Source organism: Emydura macquarii, unplaced genomic scaffold (genome assembly GCF_026122565.2).
Source record: "Emydura macquarii macquarii isolate MOO-44397 ecotype Brisbane River unplaced genomic scaffold, CSIRO-AGI_Emac_v2 contig_1483, whole genome shotgun sequence".
Taxonomy (NCBI): domain Eukaryota; kingdom Metazoa; phylum Chordata; order Testudines; family Chelidae; genus Emydura; species Emydura macquarii.
Genome location: NW_027131620.1, coordinates 10838361 through 10853430, shown reverse-complemented (window position 1 = coordinate 10853430; position 15070 = coordinate 10838361). Strand labels below are relative to the sequence as shown.

The 15070-nt window shown below is 38.6% G+C and overlaps 2 long non-coding RNA genes across 5 annotated transcripts in view; one reads left to right on the top strand and one right to left on the bottom strand.

The window, feature by feature from the left end:
- The window catches only part of LOC137157348 (uncharacterized), an 88283-nt gene that overhangs the window by 24899 nt on the left and 48314 nt on the right, over positions 1-15070 (top strand). For 2 of the 4 annotated variants that reach the window (XR_010921080.1, XR_010921079.1), the window contains exons 1-2: positions 7182-7313; positions 11920-11947. This is a non-coding gene — a long non-coding RNA (uncharacterized lncRNA). Of the gene's footprint in view, positions 1-7181; positions 7314-11919; positions 11948-15070 lie in introns of those variants that run through there. The other 2 variants (XR_010921081.1, XR_010921082.1) reach the window with 1 other exon arrangement.
- On the bottom strand, positions 4427-6556 carry LOC137157347 (uncharacterized). Its single transcript, XR_010921078.1, has 2 exons — positions 6371-6556; positions 4427-5368 (listed from the first exon to the last, which is right to left on the bottom strand). It is a non-coding gene; the product is annotated as an uncharacterized lncRNA (long non-coding RNA).

The window sequence follows — 15070 nt, the reverse complement described above, 5'->3', positions numbered from 1 at the left end:
TCATGCACCTAATTATATAGTCCTTACTCTGGCAAAACTTCTAGCCACTTCAGGGAGTTTTCCTGGGTAAGGATAGCAGGAGTTGCTCCAATAACTGTAGAGAACCTTAGAGATGAAAAATACTATGGGACAGATTTCCCAGACTACTCAGCATCTCCTGCATAGGCACCTGAATAAGTAGCCAGATTTTCAAAACTATTCAGCCGCCAGCAGCTCTCCTTGTTACTTGTGATAAGTGAGATTTCAGTGGAAGCCGTTGAGTACTGAGTACTTTTGAAAATATGGCCCTATATAAATACGTAAGCATTACTATTTTATTATTGGTGCTGTTACCTGTTCTTAGCAAATACTCTGAGGCAAATTAATTCCTGCCATAACTTTACTGACTTCAAGAGATGAAGCTGGTCCTCCTTAGTAAATTTGGAGGCAGATATTGCTGCAAAAAATCTATCTGCAAAAAAGAAAGAATTCAGAGTTGCAGGAACTTTTTTTTCTGTCTCTCTTTCAGAATCTTTATGTTGCTTTTTCATCCGTTTCTTTCTTCTTGAAATGCTAAGCTTGCAAACAACCCCCTTGCCCTCGCCCTCCTCCTCCCCCCGCAATTGACCACAGAAAAGGGTTAAATTTAAATCATCATTTTTGTGTGATGTTCCTGTTGTAAGGTGGAGTTTGGAATGCAGCGTGCAACAGACCCCTTGCATTTTTCGTTGATTATCTTTAATTACTTTTGAGGGTTGAGCTAGCTAGCATTATCCCCCAGGCAGCAGTGACTGACAAGGAATGTTCTTTAAAGCCATTTATAGTGCATCACATCATCAAGTAACTAACAGACCAAAACTGACACGAAAAGAAAGTACATTATTACTTTCATTATTGTTAAAATAGTTTTATTTACTTTTGTAGCCCTCTACTTTTAAATACATTTACTTCCCTGAATGTGTTACCAGTGCTTGCTGTCTTTCCCCTTTGGAAGGAGGAGAAGAATTCAACACGCTAGTTTGTGATGGTCTATAATGCCCTGAGCAAAGCAAAAGCATCACCATCATTATTATTATTGACCATGTTTACTATTATAGTGGCTAAGGGGCAGTCAAGAATGGGGCCCTGTTGTGCTAGTACTGCATGACACAGAGTAGCAGACGGTCCCTGCCACAAAGAGCTTACAGCCTAAATCAGCAACCAAACTTTGTTTTATCTCCTTCAAGACTGTTGTTTGTATTTATAGAGCTTTACAGATGTTTGGCTTAGAGCTGTGATTTGAAGGGTTAAGTCATTTCACCAGCCAGGCTTTAACAAGTATAGGGAAAAGGAATATTGCCTATACCAAAGCTGTCCACTCACTGTGTTCTTGCTGTTCTTAAGATTTCAAGGCACTACGGTAGTTGAACTAATTTTCTAAGGCAAAGATAACACAGTATTCCTATTCAGAACTAATGCATTGTAAAATAAATGCACAATGTGTAATTTAGGTACCTAAACCCAATCCTGCCCTCATGGAGACCTGTTGAAGACAATGGTGCCCCCTCATGATTCCCAGAGTGGGATCTAGGTATTACCTAGCATAATTCAAACACATCTATAATAACCTATGCATCCGGTGAGGGTCCTGAATGGCTCGGGTAAGGGGTAGGATCAAAGCTGGTCAGATACAAAATACTAAATATCAAAATAATTATTGAATTAATAGGACTGGTCTTTGCTGAATAATTTACTTGACAGATGATATTCAGTCAGCTATGATACCGAGCTGGCTGAATGTTCCAACAAAGTATGCATTTGAATAAGTTTGAAAATAAATGGTAAAATTAGTCAAACATTCAAGCAGCTCTGCATAAGACATTGAGTTCTTCATCTCTGGGTTCAGAACTATCCTAGACTGGCTATGATGAAAAGTTATTAACATCTGATGGCTATACAGGGTGTGTAAAGAGTGGCTGTTCTCTGCCAATCCCAAGGGCTGGTGTACACTCCCAAATTAGATTGTCCCAGCTTTGTGGCTCAGGGGTGAGAAAAATCCACACTCCTGAGCTATGTTGTTAAACCTATCTAAATCCCTGTGTAGATGGTGCTGGGTTGACAGAAGAATTCTTCCATCGACCTAGCTATACCTTCTCAGGGAGGTGGATTTATGACAGCGACTGGAAAACCCCCTTCCATTGCTGTACTGTGTCTACACTCCAGCACTCCAATGGTGCAGCTGTAGCATTTAAAATATAGATGTAGGCCTAGTAGTCAGATACCCACTTTACAGAAAAGACTTGCTGTGGCAGTACCACGTTGCACTACCTTTGCTCAGGAGGGAACTAGTACACAAGGAGTGAAACACTGGAGAACTGGGCTTATTCTGAGGAAATCAGTTTCATGATAGCAAATCATGGAGTTAGCTAATAATATTATCAGCTATAGTAGCATGTTGTGGATCTGGAATCTGTTCTTTGATTTCTCACTGTTATGATTTGGGGGAAGAGAAATCAATGGGAATTAGATGCCTTTGCGTTGAAGATACTGGCCCAGAGTATGTAAAAAAGGCATGTTATTTAGCATGCCTAATTTGCATGTGCATGCACTGTGTCTATGCATGGAGCCACAGTAGTCCAATTAGAAAGTGCCGTTTGCGCGTGCACTTGCTCTGACTGCTGGCAGTGGTGATAATTGTGTGTGCATATTAGGTAAGCAAAAGTGCATGTAGCTTTACCTGTGTAATTGTATATCTGCAATTGTGAAGATTTGGGCCATATAATTTTAGATGTAATTTTTCTTTGGATAGGTAGATGTACACCCTGTGGTGCTTCATAAATGTGTTTGAATTTTGATAATAGAAGAAGAATTTCATGTAAATTGAACACGAGAATTTCCTGGCTCCCTCATTCATTTAAATTACACCAAAAGTCAAATGGTGCAGAATGTTCTGTAAATGACATGAGAATAAATCTACCAAATATACTCTTTTTGTTTTGTTGAAAAAGTATGTATTTTGTAATTGTGTGAAGGCATCGAATTGTCTAATGTCTTCCAAACTACATGGTGAAATAGGTGCCTTTTTACTACTGGGCATGCCACGCTGATCTTGTAATGCTGTCTGAACCGGCCAAATATTTAAACATAATATATGCATCTGGGGCCTGATCCAGATCCCATTGATTTCAGTATGTGGATCTGGGCCCCTGTCTCTCTTCTAGCCCTGTAAATTATCTAGTGCCCCTGACAATCTCTAATATCCAGTGGCTTTTACTTCCAAAGCTCTCTAAGAAGTGGAAGGAGGTGTCAGTCCCTTGTGGCATCTCGCGTTGTGGGATATAGAATATTTGCAACTGAAAACAGAACATATCATCGGCAATATTATTATTTAGCTGCTAAAAGAGATGTTATGTTTCAGATGCAATAGGTTCCTTACTGAGATTATCAATTCCTAATTTAAAGTTTTACTGTTCTTATCTGAATAGTCCATAAAACCTAACACTTTTCCTTATCCAAAGGGGCTTTGATGAATGTTAAATAATTATTCATCAGGCTCCCCAGGCTGTAGCTATTTTACGAAACTGCCCACAAAAATTTAGAGAGTGGAGGTAAAGACATCTCTGCTGTACAGATAATGTCCTGGTCAATAAAGCTACGTGCTTTTGTGTCATGCTTTTGCAGTTCCAGATCCTCTGTGTTATTAAAAATGTGCAGCCTCCTGTTTGAGCTGACGTTTCAATAGGTGGTTTTCCTTCTGCATTGGTGTAAATATTAATCTGGCCTTGGTGGGTTGATAAAAGTGTTTGCAGGCCTTATTATCTGTCATATTTTCAATACGGTGGTTTGTCTTATGAACAAACTGAAAGGCTGATCCATTTGCATTGCTGTTTTTACCTGCTGTATTTAATCACAAGGAATATGTTATGTTGAACTCATCAGGAAATAGTGTCACATCCTAAGGTAGTGCCTCACGTCTGACATTCGTGGGGAAGTGGATCGAACATGGATTTTGGGCTGATGCGGAGTATGGGGGAAATGCAACACGTGACCTCTGTGTGGTGTCTGCAGTAAGACATGCATCAGACCCCTTTAGTACTCATTCCTTTCCCACTTACTAAATTCACAGTCATGGCTTTTTTGGAGGAACTTTTATGAGGAGAGACTCCTGGTAACTGGGAAGATGCCGCGGATCCTGTGCAGTCACAGACTTTTAAATCACTTTTCTGGAAACCCTACGGAATGGGAATATCAGTTTGGTAATATGCCTATTCAGATTTTGTACCAATCCAAACCTGTGCAGGTCTCTCTGTGGACCTGTGATGGACATGGAGCTGCTCTGTAATAATTGATGAATACAGCATGTTGATCTGGGATTACTGGGATGTTTTCTGTATGAATATATTGGTTTAGCTTAATAGGAAGCTGTAAGGAAAAAGCAAGCCGGAAGGAAATAATAGCACAAGACCACTCACCCCATGGTCAACACTTGAGGGTTTTTATGGGACACTGGGAGAGCCATTGGCTCTGTGGAGTCTGGCTTAGACTCCTACAGAGCCTGCTAAATTGGTTTTGCCCAGAAGGGCAAAGCCTGGTCCATAAAGTTGTTCTTTCTTTTGAACACAATGACACTGGAGAGCACAGGTGATAGCATGTGCCTCCTGGCAAGACTAGGCTGAAGAACCAGAAAATCATAGTACTATAGCAAGAGGCGGAAAAGATCTATTAGGTCATGATGCCCTTCACTCTGGAAAAGTAAGATATAGTCCCCAAGTAGAGGCTGGGGAATCTCACCCTTTTTTGTTCAAGGTGATACTTTGATGTTGATACAAGTTATGATCCAATAACAAATAAATAAACTCGCTGGCTATGCCCAACATCCCCACCCTTCTAAGCAAAGTAAAGAGAGACCACATGTGTTTTTAAAACCATATTCTTTGTGTTAAAACATGCTCCTCTTGTGAATGAATTCCCTACAGCAAGCTCCAAATAACTATGCATAGCGATAACTTAAAAAAAAAAATTCCCTGCCTGATGCACAGAAATAATCCAGGTTGTTTGGTGTTGTCCCTGCTCCGAAGTGATCTTTGTTCTGTGCTGTGTATAGTCTGAGCAGTCAAATTAGGTCACCAGGAGCAGAGAGTGGGTATTTTTTTCAATACCATTTCCCTGTATGTGTTTTTCTCTCTCTTCACTCACCCCCTGTGTATCCAGGAACCAGATAGCTGGGGCTGGCCGACAGCTTTTTCAAAGCTTGCTTTTTTCCTCCTTTTTTTTTGTTAAGTTTCTCAGTAGCTCTTAATGGGGTTGTTTTCACTTCAGTGCCACAGACACAATGTTGGCTCTATTCACCAGCAAGTGGCTGCAGCGGTGACAGGAAGCCCTGGGGAGACCATCTGAAAGAAGTCTGTTTCTAGACAAGGCAGAAGGAGACTTTTGGTTAGATCTGGTGCAGATGAGTAGCTCTGAGTAGATGAGTAGCAGTTTAGGAGTAGACGAGTCCTTTTCATCTCTGAGATACGCAAACATTTCTGTAATGGTTTGGCCCATCTCAAACATACATAATATATAAAAGGTTTTGTCTGACTTCATTTATTTTCTGAAAGCAAACTACTAATGGCATGTGTGATCACTCAGGAGCATGCAATTTAAAAAAAATCTAAATAAACCACTATGTTCCCAACAGCAAACTCTTGTGAAAAACTACTAGAAGAATCCATTCACTGTTTCCCTCCAAATATATTGCTATTAAAATGACTCTTCTGTTTTGGGGGAATCTCCATCTATAAAAAATAAGCAATATAATGTCATCTTTGTCCCTTCTCAAGACATGTCCTTATTGCATTTTGGACAATGGGGTCATTGATGATGATGATGATTTAAATACTTCTGAATCCTGAAAATGTAATTTCAAATTAGCTGTCAGAAGTTTTACCAGTTGTTGAAATGTCTTTGTGACCTAATTTCCAGTTTACAACAGGCAGCATTTTAATCCTGGTGTAAACCAATCACTCATCTAGATGTCTCCTCACATTGAAACATACAGATTTAAAACAAAAATTAATAGGGTATTAAGGGTATTTTTACACTGCAATAAAACACCCACCACTGGCCTGTGTCAGCTGACTTGGGATCACAGCACTCAGGCTGCAGGGCTATGAAATTGCAAGGTAGACATTGGAGTCCAGGCACCCTGTGAAGCTAAGCTCCCCTCTGAGCCTGAACACCTACCTTGCAACTTTGTAGTCCCACAGCCCAATGCCCTGTGAGCCTGAGTCAGCTGACATGGGCCAGCTGTGGGTATTTTATTGCAGTGTAGACATACCCTACATAGCTGTAAGTTTTGGCTATTCAGCCTCATGTAGACCCTTCAAATGGTGTTGGTATCTGAACCTACAAGCATAGGAGTACTTACAAGATCAGGTTCAGTATCGCTAACCATCTTCTGAATCCGAATACTCACAAAACAGCCAGGTCTCCTTTAGACTCCTTTCCCTGTGTATTGCCACTTCCTATTTGAGCAAGACAGTGCTTAGTCACTGCTTTGTGAAACAACTTTCCTGGGAAGAAAGTATGTCTCCTCTCCCTTTCAGATTGCAAGGATTAGAGTTATGAGAGCAGCGGTTGATAGGAGACTCAGGCAGATCTGAAGTTGGTTCGTTAACCCTTGAAGTTAAGCAGGTGATTAAAGTTAAGCACCCGCTGAAGTACTTTGCTGAATTGGGGCCTGTGCATGCAACTACACTTTATTAAGTTTTAGGGCTGGTCTACACACTGAAGTTATACCACTATAGTTAAAGCAGTGCAACCCCCTCAGTGTGAACACAGTTATACCCACATAAAGGTGCTTACACCATTACAGCTATTCCCAAATGAGAAAGCGGATAAGATCTACTGGTATAAGGCGCTTTTATACTGGCATAACTGCATCCGCACTATGGGTTGTACTGGAATAACTATTTGAAGTTAAAAAAAAATGCCCCTAACTGAAATAGTTACAGTGGTACAAAAACTGTGTGTAAACCAGAGCTCAAGTGTGAATCCTATTCCCTTTGAAATCAGTGATAAACCTCTCAGCAACCAAGTGTCAGCCATATTTCACTCCAGAATTTGTGACTATCACAGGTGAAAAGCTTCAGCTAATAAAGCAGGCAATTATGCTTGTCAGGTAAAACAATCTCTTGCATTAATTAATTAAACACTTTTCGCTTGAGAAAAGCAGGGCAAGCCTGGCCCTGAGTTGCAGTCCCTCATCTATCTAAACATATGATGCAGTAGCCCTGGCTCTGGAATACAAACTCCACTTGTGCCTGAATATTGAAGGCATCTCTGAACAGGAAATTTGGATTCCAGGGCAGGTACAGGATAGAATTTTCACCTTCATTCTGAGTCTGAATGTCCTGGCTTTAGTTATTTTGTGTTAGATTTTTTTATGTTATTTCTTGGTCTTTGTTGAATTGTACTTTAACATTTAATGTTTTTACAAAAATAAACAAAGAAAACCCAAAGTAAATCTGAGAGAAGTCTTGGGACTTGTCTACATACAGATGATCTGGTTTAAATTAAATTCCCTAAAAATTCTATTTAAGGTAAACCAGTGGAAACCTCTGTGTGGATGTACTTACATCAGTTTAAAAGTGGTTATATCAGCCTGTAAATTTACAAATGCAAGCTAACCTGAAATCAGGCTAAAATTAATTTAAGAGCATTTACACATACACTTGCACTGGTTTAACTAAATTTATTTAAAGTCACATGTTTAGTTAACCTAACAATGAGAGTCCTGGAGCTAACAAAAGACTAACAAATTTATTTGTGCATAAGCTTTCATGGGCAGAAACCCACTTTGTCAGAGGCATGAAGTGGAAATTTCAGTTTGGTAGGTGTATATATACACATGCAAGGATGGGTGAGTTACATCACAGTGAGGAGTGCAAGTGTTAACTAGGTTAATTCAATCAGGGTGGATGAGGCTGTCCACAACAGTTGATAAGAAGGTGTGAATGCCAAAAGAGGGAGCATTATTTTTTGTAGTGGGCTAGCCACTCCCAATCTCTATTCAGACCTAATCCGATAGTGTCAAGTTTGCATAAGAGTTTCAGCACTGCAGTTTCACACTGGAGTTTGTTTTCAAAGTTTTTTTTGTTGAAATATGGCAACTTTCAAGTCTGTTACTGAGTGTCCAGTGAGATTGAAGTGCTCTCCTACTGGTTTTTGAATGTTACCATTCTTGATGTCTGATTTGTGTCCATTTATTCTTTTGCGTAGACAGTCCGGTTTGGCTAATGTCCATGGCAGAGGGGCATTGTTGGCACATGATGGTGTATATCACATTAGTAGATGTTCAGGTGAACGAGTTCCTGATGGTGTGGCTGATGTGGTTAGGACCTGTGATGGTGTCACTAGAGTCGATGTGTGGGCAGAGTTGGCAACGGGGTTTGTTGCAAAGATATGTTCCTGGGTTAGTGTTTCTGTTCTATGGTGTGCAGTTGCTGGTGAGTATTTGCTTCAGATTGGGGGGCTGTCTGTAAGCGAGGACTGGCCTGCCTCCCAGAGTTTGTGAGAGTGAGGGATCGTCTTCCAGGATAGGTTGTAGATCCTTGATGATGTGTTAGTTAACGTACTGCAACTTTATGTATAAACTAGGTTTTAGAAAATTGACAGGGAGCCAGTTCTGCAGTTAGTGTTTGTGAGAATCTGGACTAACACCCTTTACACCAATGCATTTGAGAGCAGCATTTGGCCCAAAATATCTCCACTATTAGAATGCAAAAGGACCAGCAGATCCTGATCCCACTGAAGTTAATGTGACCACAGGAGGTTGTGACATGTTAGAAATAGGTTTATTTTCTTGATAAGATCAGGGTGTCTCCAAGTTAAATATCTTGGTTGCTTTTATTTTAGAAATCATGATCAATAAGAGAAGCTTACTCGCATTTTAAATGTTATGGTATTTTTATGATCAAAAGCTTGTGGGGGGGGCTACCCAATAAGCATTATTAGACTGTAAAGCTTCTGTTTTTATGCTTATGTGCAGATAATGAACATACTTCAACCCCCTATGATTTATTTCCCTTTCCCCACACAAATAACCGTCAACCAGAAAACACATCACCAAGATCAGCTTAGCTTCTTTAAATGAAAACACCAATTTGGAAATAGGATGGAAGTTCTGATGCAAAAGTAAAGGCTGGAGAAAACATCCCTGGCTGATGTTTGAAATGGGGAAGGTAATGGCTTTGCCACATTGTGGCTCACTTTCCTCATTTGTAAAATAGGGATTATGACACAACGCTTTCTGTAAAGCACTTGATGAAAGCAATGCTATTAGAACTTAGTAGTATTAATTAAAATGTTGCCACAACAACTGGAAGCATTCTGATAAAATCTCATGGCACTGTGATTGTAGACAGGCCAGTTCCTCAGCTGATGTCAGTGGAGCGATGCTGATTTACACCAGTTGAACACTTGGTCCGGTGCCTCATATCAAGAGGCATCCAGCACCATTAGGATACTATCTTCATTCCATCACAGTATTTACAAAAGTGATTGTAATTAACTAGATGCTGAAGTAATAAATGTGTAAGATAAATTATTTTTGGCTTGACAGCAAAAATTGCTGGCAGCGTCTGCTTGCTGAAATTAAAACAATAAGCTGCTTCAACATTACATTTCCAAACAGGCAATAACTTGCATTGCCATTCAGTGCGGTAAAATGAAATCATCACAATATTGTTGACCAAGTGGATGGTAGTGGAAGTTTTTTTTGTTTAGAAACTCTCATGTATTTGCACACAAGAAAGCATGTTTTGGCTTTTTGCTTTTATTGCAACTTGAAGAAAGGAGGAAATGGCTTACCTACAAATGTATACTGTACCCAAGCAGGCACATATATAAATGTGTGTGTGCATTTGGATTAATTAAGTGAATGCTTTCTCTTTAATTTTTTCTATGTTGATTGCTCTGCTGCATTCACATGCATGTTGACTGGTCCCTTTAAGAAAACTATGGCAGTAATGCAGTTTAGAAAAAACAGTGCAATTATTTTAAGCATTTTCTTTCTAAAGAGTTTTTCTACAGCTGTAGTTAATTTGTCTGATTAGTCTGACCCTTCACCCTATAAGGAAGTAGTTTAGGAAAAGGAATAAATGTGGTCACTATATATATATATATATATATATATATATATATATATATATATATAGTTTTTATTACTGTCTATGTTCAGCAAATAGTAGTTCTGATTGCATATATTTATGTATATTTTTATCTTTGCTAATTTTTGTCATGCATTTTAAAAGTGACATCTAATTTACTCCTTGCACAAGATTTTGATGAACCCAGACTTACTAGTAGTTTGCAGTTTTCTTGTTCCCAACTGGCTCACTGAAACTAATAACATAAATAGAGCAATTAAAAAAAAAAAGTAAAAACACACAGCAGTGTTGTTTGTCTCTCCTTTTGAAGACATGCCCAGATTTTAAAGGCATCTTATTTAATGACCAGTCATTACAGAAATCTAAGCCTTTGCTTGTGTTTATAAAACTCGGGCAAGTTTATAAAGAATAGTTCCTAAATAAAACACAGATCTTATGTGTGGAAATGCTGGAAGGGTTTTCTTATAGTGCACTGCTAACGTCCATGGGAAAATGTTAATTGACATGAACAAAATGGCTTTTGGATACATACAGATGTATCTCTCATCCCAATAATGGGGCTGATTTCTCAGTTCTTGTGCAGTTCTTGGTTGATATGAGTTTTGCCTGCCTCAGGACTGATGGAGTAGTACCTGTTCTTGACACACGTTTTGTATGATCTAGATTAATTCTTACTGTTGTATTATTACCTCTTGCTACTGTTAAAATATTATGAAATCCTCATATGTTCTGTCCCAGGTCCTGATCTTACCAGCACTTATGCGCATGCTTAACGTGTAGGCCATATGCAGTCCCAGTGACTTCATGGATCTGCTGATGTTCTTAAAGTTCAGCATATGCACAAGTGTTTAAAGGATAGGGGCTTTGGAGACCTCTTTGTACTTTGAAATACATAGGGATCCAGCTACAAAGTTCAAGGCGATTCAGAACCAATGTTGAGATCTGGGCTCATTTCTACTCTGGATATCAAAAAGCAATTCCAATGTCTGGAGGTCAGATGGTCACTGAGGGATTATGTCTGTACCCACTCAATTTACCTTCAAACTGGTTGGTGCCGAATATTCAGATGGTGCCATTCTTGAAGATACCTGGTCTGAAAATGATACCTCCTCAAATAATATCACAGAAGCAAGGAATAGTCATTGCTAGTTGTGGAAATATCCTTGTGGCACTCTACATATGGCTATGGTGCTGTGTACACATCACAGCAGCTTCTATTGGTTCAGTATTTTGACAGCCATAGGCCAGCTATTTGAAAGATTCTGGGTATTTCAAATCTGCCCCTGGAGCTGAAGGGTCTTTTAATGGATTTGTTGTTTCTTTGGTTTTTTTTTAATTTAATATAATGGGAATCCTTCTACTAAATTCAATGGGTGTTGGATTAGTGTGACATTATAGTATGTCACTATAGTGACATTAGTGTGCATGGTGCTGTACAGATATAAAGACATGGGTGGAAATTTCAAAAGCACTCAAGTGATTTAGGAATGCAAGTCCCATTGATCTTTCAATGGGACTTATGCTTCTAAATGATGTAGACACTTTTGAAAAAGCTCCTAAGTGATTTAGAGGGAAACACAAATAGCACATAAGTAATGCAAAGGCAAATGGTGTATTGCAGTCATGAGACTAAGAACCAGGAACTCCTGTTCTTTGGCTCTGATACTGACTTATTGGGCCTTGGATAAGTCACTTAATTCTGTGCATCTCAGCTGAAATCACTGACTTAACATGTTATTGTACATAAAGTGCTACAATATATGTGTGAAGTACTGTGAATTTTAAATGTGTTTTCTCTTCATTTCAGGTCCTCTGAAATTGACCTGTGGAGATCAGTAAGTGGTACTTTTTTTAATTAGAACACAAGGTTTACCTAAAGTGGGTTTTTTAAAATCCAGAATTATATAATTTTTGTGTGTGTCCATTTTCCCTTAAATATATTTGTCTAACTAGGTATTTTTATGGCTCTCATCACTGTAGTTTGAGTAAAATATATATGAGGTATGTTGATAGTGCTATAAGAGTTAAATTCTCCCAGCAAAACCTAGAATAACTTGTTTACATTGACTTTATTGCAAGTGTCATCCATGCTAAATGTATGGATCTTTTCCCCCTCTCTAACGGCTAGAGAGTGGTTGTGCAATACAGGTGCAGACTTTACATGTTTAGCTCAAGCAGAAGCAGCTTTTGTTTTTAGCACTGTATTTTGTGGGTTCAAACCAACCTGATGATCCAAGAGACAGGCCTTTATACAAGCTCAGCTAAATGACCTGCTTAAAATGAACATTCCTATGCTCTTATGAAATTTTAAAAATGTATAAATTTAGCCGTTCTATATTTTCAGAATGAAACCATCTGAAATATTATGTGCAATGAAGGAAACACACACTTAAATGTGTAAAGGAAATACGTGTGTTACTCTGAGACAAATAATATGAATGCTGCTATTTCAGGTTTAGAGCGGTGTTCTCTAAATACCTTTTAATTAATATCTCAGGTTAAGAAGTTCAGGAAATAAATGTAATCCTTCCAACATTTTTGTCCCTTACTTGTGTAGAAGGATCAGTCTCTATGTTTGTAATAGCAATGGTGAGTCTTGATACTATATTTATTTATGGATTGTGGAAGTGTCATGCTGAGATTTTTGCAGCTTTAAAAAACATTTTTTTAAGGGTCTGTATTATGCAGAGATTTGTTGGCTTCTTGTGATGACATCCATGGCACTGGCATTATTCAGAGAGCGTTCCACGATACCTCTGTGAATGCCATTTAGATGTACAGTAGGAAATAGTCCTGTACCATCAGGGTATGTCTACCCTGCAATAAAACACCCTTGCCTGGCCTGTATCAAATGACTCAGGCTCAAAATTGCAATACAGATGTTCGGACTTGGGCTGAAGCGTGGGCCCTGATAAGTCAGGGCCATAACCTCTGTGCCTCAGTTTCCCATCTATAAAATATTGTCATTCTTGTTTGTTTAGTTTTTAAGTTGTTTGAGATCCAGACTGTCTCCTACTGTGTTTATGGAGAATTCATAGCACTGTGCAATCCCATTCTTCACTGCGGTCTCTAGGCAATAGTGTAATAATTGTTATGTAGTGTCTTTAAAAACAGGGCCTTTATGTATGGCCATTTGTTTAAGGAGACAAGCTGGGATTTTTTTTTTTTTTTTTTTTAAAGAGAAGTTTTCTTGAAAAAATTGTCCTTTTATTTTTTTTCCCCCATTGAAACCTTAAGATTTGGACCAGCTTTAGATATGTTGGATGCCTTCTCAGCCTTCGTGCAATCATCTGAAAAATACACTGTGTGTAAAAGATAAGAAGTTGTGGTCAGCTGGACTTTAATATTAATGATTTCCATTGAAATGACTTTTTTTTTTACTATTAAACCTTGTTTTAATTTTTAAATGCCCTTTTCTTTTTTGCAAATGTAAATTTCTTTGTCTTGCTGATGATGATCAGAGATCAGTTACGTACCTACATTTCAGTGTGTGTATTGGATGGGGATTACTGAGTGGCTGTCACCACAGGAAGATGATGTGCTATGAGAATCTTGCCCAAAGCGTGGCAGTAAAGTTGACATTCAGAATGCAGCTAAATTAAAGCAATCCTGGAAACACCCAGCAACAGTTCAAAACGTGATCTCATATTATCACAAATCCTCTCTCATTAGCTTGGGCTGTGCATGCTGTCGAATTTTCCCTTCGTTTCTGGAGGGAATTTGTATTGTTGCCATTATATATGGAGTCAAAAACTACCATTAGTAGCTCTTATACTTTACTTATGTGCCAGGAACAGTCAGAATGGTAATAGCCGCTCACTACATTGTCTTATTTCAGCATCTGTCAAAGAAATGAGTCTGATCAACAAAAGAGTTCATTTGAGTGTTTTGGGGAAAAAAAATTAAGTGCTGGCTTATGACACACAAGGCATAAATTAAATCATAACTAGAGCAAGATTGCTGACAAGAAGTGATGACAGGTGTTGTGAATAAGTTGACGCAGGAGCCACTGCCCTGTATAACAATTGTCAGTCATCGGCCGGTTTTGAGGTTCTTGTATAGCTAATGGGGAATAGTTACTGGAAATCCATAAAGCACTATTATCTGCATCCTATTTTAAACACTAATTTATGGCACAAATATTTGTTCGCTAAATAGAGACAAGCTGATTATATGGGATTTTTTTGTAATATTGCTTTTAGTACATGCAGTACAGTGCCTTGTAAGGATGGGCTTATTGTTAAGACTCTGGACTGAGACTCAGGAGATATGGGTTCAATTTCTGGCTTTTTGTGTGACCCTGAACAAGCGATGTGATCCTCTGGTGCCTCAGTTCTGTAAAAGAGAGATAGTTCCTTTGTCTCATCTATTTAGATTGTCAGTAGAGCTGTGCAAATAACTGATTTTTTTGGATCACTGGACAAACTGTAAAATTTGGGGGGGGGGGGGGGGAAGGAAAATTAGTTTTGGGTCAAATTAAACATTTTGTTGGACCTGAAATGGAATATTTTTGTTTGGCTTTTGAGTTTATTTAATAAAATAAAAGTAAAATTCTAAATGAAACATTATTTTGAAACAAAAAATTGAAAGTTTTTGGTATGAAAATGTCACACATTTTTTGTGTGGTTTTTTTGGAATTTTTTAAACTCGTTTTCAACTGGAACAATTTGGCAAGTCCCACATGAACTTATGAAATGTTTTGGTTGATCCAAATCTGCATTTTTATTTTATATTTATTTATTTATTGGTGAGGGGGAGAAAAAGTTTTGGTCAAAAATCTTTGCCCAACTCGAATTGTGAACTCTTCAAGGCAGGAGCTGTTTCTCACTTTGTATCTGTACACAGCTAGCACAATGAGGCTTTCTCAGCTGAGATCTCTGGGTGCTACCATAATGCCAGCAACAGATTAAGGAATGTTGCTTGCTCTGAACAGTTTACAATCTAAAATACAGAAGACA